The following is a 3,750-nucleotide window of genomic DNA, read 5'->3' as shown; positions in this document are numbered from 1 at the left end:
AACAATTAGGTTAAATACTACTACAATAATATTCTTAGCTAATATATATAATACTTGAATCGTGCTAGGTAGTATCCAAAGAATGTATTTTAGCTTTATAAAATGATTCCCCATGATTAAACAAGTCTTCTCTAATTAATTAGAAGATACAAGAATTAACAAAATATAAATACTAAAAAACCAGGGAGACAATTGTTTTATATGTTTTTTTTGTAATTTGTTCTCACAACTGGTCTTTATATAGAGGTGATAAGGAGGCTAATAAGTGACTTACTTTGGTCACCATATAAAGGCAATACTTTGGCACCATGTAAGGCATTACATTGGTCACAATTCTTAGTTCTCTCATACTATTCTTACTCAGCAAAATAATTGTAAAAGCTTATAAAGCAGTGACGTAATGAGTTGTGATCATGTGAGTGACTTATTTTTCAAAAATGATCCACTGAGTGGTTTTGATGGTGAGTCCCAATCGAATTTTCATGTACAAGGAGATTGTGGTGTTTTATTCAAACCATATAAACAGTACACCATATTACTATTTTGATCTATTGTCTGAACCAACACTACAATTGTCACATCCGGGAATCCCCCCTAGACTTAACCTGTGTGGTCGTCCTCTTTGAGGATTAAGACTAGCCTCTTAGATTACATCATTACATTCATAGGTAAAAACTAGAGGAAATTTAAAAGTTTTCATTACTTCTACATTGAGGTTTAATATACCTCTCTACATACAAGTAATAGATATATATCGAGTATACATAGACCATTCGTATAGGAAGATTACTTAGTCTTCTACTTTTATTGCATATACACCTATAGAATATAGCATAGTCTCAAAAGCATGTCTCATCTCATAACCATCTAACAAGAGTATATCAAATTTGGTCCTAGCCCATACATCAATGAAATAAGACCACATATAGGTGAAACAATGTTTAGTATCCAAATGAAAAGGAAAGAACATAAGAGTCTTAAAATTAAAACAACTTCATCTAGATAGTGGCATTTCCCTCAGAAAGTGAGGACCTACCCAACTTGGATGATCAAGAATTCCAAGTCTTTTTCAAATTCATCTCAATAATCCCTTCAACGACCGGAACCTAAAATGTTGGGAAAAAGAAAGAAATGGGGTTAGTACACCACTTGTAGTATGAGACCATATGCACACGTATCTTGGAATCATGCTAAAAAGGGATATTTCATAAAGGTATGCAATTTAATTTGAAAAGATTTATGCACATTCAATAATATCATCCCAATAAATAAAACATATTCATTAAGTCATAGGCATGTGCATCACAAGACCAACAATACCAAGTCTAGCCAAGCCAACATGCATATCATACAATTGAAAACATAATCAAAGTAACTCTATCATCATGTTGTAGTAGCAAAAAGCATGAATAATAGTTTATTTAAACATAACCAAAGCAAGACAATTACCCATGAACCCCTATTAAGTCAACAAGTGCAATGACCAAGCAAAGACCCATAACCTTAATCAATCATGTAACCCAACAAGAATCCTGACCGACATACCATTCAACTATGTGCAAGTTCATCATATACATATCATGTACCATTATAAGAATATTCATACATAAGAACATCCTCCAGAGACTTCCTTCAAGGCTAAATAGTGCAATGTTTCGGTAGAGTCCCATACCCTTACCTAAACTAAGCTAAAACCCTTAGGTCGTCTTAGTTAGAGTTCAATCCTTTAGTTCATTTTATCTTTTGGAAACTTCTTGCCTTAACCGACATAGATAACATGAGCTAATGTGGAATCCCGGTGTCATGGAATCGTACACCGAAGGAAGGTGGACTACTTGCCAAGGTAGTACCAAAACATAAACATAGCAATTACGTGGATCCACTAGGTAGTATTCCTATGGGGGAAATATAGTTCAAGAACTAGGAGATATAGTTGGGACCCTCTTTATGCTTCATGCATTATAGTCTCCAATCTCAACAGTACATTAGTGATCCTACCTTCCCTATGTGCGAAGGGACACTCCTCACTCTACTTCACTCGGTGCTAAGCTAGAGTCCCTTTTTAAATGTCTTTAATGTCTTTATTAATCATCATAACTTAATGTAGGTCATAAGGTCTATCCAGTGTATAGTCATCATCATCATCATAGGTTAATACGAATTGCATGAGTATAGTCCTTTCATTATAATTTATATAAGTGACATTAGCACATTTACATATCACTTCATAATAAGGTGCATTGGTAATCCTCACCATCATTATAACATTTACATCGTAGCCAACACCTCACAAACCATAGTCAATACATTTCAATTAAACATCATACCAACTTACAAATCCTAATACAAGGCACACTCCTATACAAAATCATGACTTAATCACAATTAACCATAATTGAAGTAAAGAGTAGGGATTACAAGACTTACCAAGCCTCCTTAAAATTTCATCATCAAGGTCTTACTATAAACCTTTATATCAACCCAAAAAGAGTATAAAATCATCACATATCAATAACAAACGTGGTAACAAAGTCAATTGAGTCACTAAACATAATCCATTACAAGTTCATAGCTTCAGATAAGAGACTTAGGTCAATTCCATCACATACTTCATACCCTAAATCAATTATTCAAGAACTAGCATGATAGAACTCAAATTCATATTAATCTATTCATAATTGATAAAATAATATCATCTAGTAGTAATTCAACCAATAACCAATCAATTGAACCAACATTACACAATTCATATCAAGATCATAACCTAGGGTTAAGGGGAATAGGTCATCTTTCTACAAACTATGCCAATTAATCAAGGTATAACATAATCGAGTCAAAATACATGTTAATCTATTCATAATATCCAAAAGCTATCATAAACAAAGTGATTTATAACATCAATTTAAGGATTGGAAAAGACCCACTTGAAAACTCAACTTTCGAAATCAATTTGATGGAACCCTTTGAGGACAGACGTCTCAAAGGTGAAAGAGATCTCATACCTTACTAACTGATGAATATTGATGGAGAAATTAGACCCCTTGCAGCTCTTGAACCCACCACTAAATTGGTCTAAAATGGGGTTTCTTTGGGAGAGAGAAAGAAGAAAGAAGGAAAAGTGTTCTGGTTTGGGAAATTTGAGAGCTTAGGTTAGTCTAATTAGCTTAGGGGATTTATATAGGTTGTTAATTTACTTAATTAGACCTAACTTAACCGCTAATTAACCTCCTAACTAAGACAACTAATTAATTAACTTAAGTGAAAACGTGCAGCAAAATAGACCCCTCACAGACGAGACCCCGATCGACAGTCCGTCTGTGAGACGACGGCCACAGGACCCTCCGTCCTATTGGTCTGTCGTTTTGGTCTGAGACTGGTCCAAAACTAGTCTTGGTGAAAATGAGTAAGTGTTCATCGACGAGGCAGTTGACGCCCCCGTCGATTGACACATGGATCGTCAACTACAAGTCGTGCTCACACTGCCTTGGGCAGTCCTTTGACCCCAAAAGCAAGGGTCCTCCTTAAGGGCCTGTGGTTGGTCCTTGGGGATTCTGTAACGAACTGTTTAGTCGTTTTGAGCAGCAGATTTTATTTCTGGAAAAACTGGCTGAGACGACGGATCCCACGACGGACCGTCATGGGCACGACGGACCGTCGAGGGAGTCTCGTTCCAAAACACTTAGAATTCTGAAATTTGGGTACTGAAATCGACTCTCTGAACTTCGTAATGGAATGGCAGGACGGACCGTC

Source organism: Solanum pennellii, chromosome 11, assembly GCF_001406875.1.
Source record: "Solanum pennellii chromosome 11, SPENNV200".
In the NCBI taxonomy this organism is placed as follows: domain Eukaryota; kingdom Viridiplantae; phylum Streptophyta; class Magnoliopsida; order Solanales; family Solanaceae; genus Solanum; species Solanum pennellii.
This window is presented reverse-complemented; position numbering follows the sequence as displayed.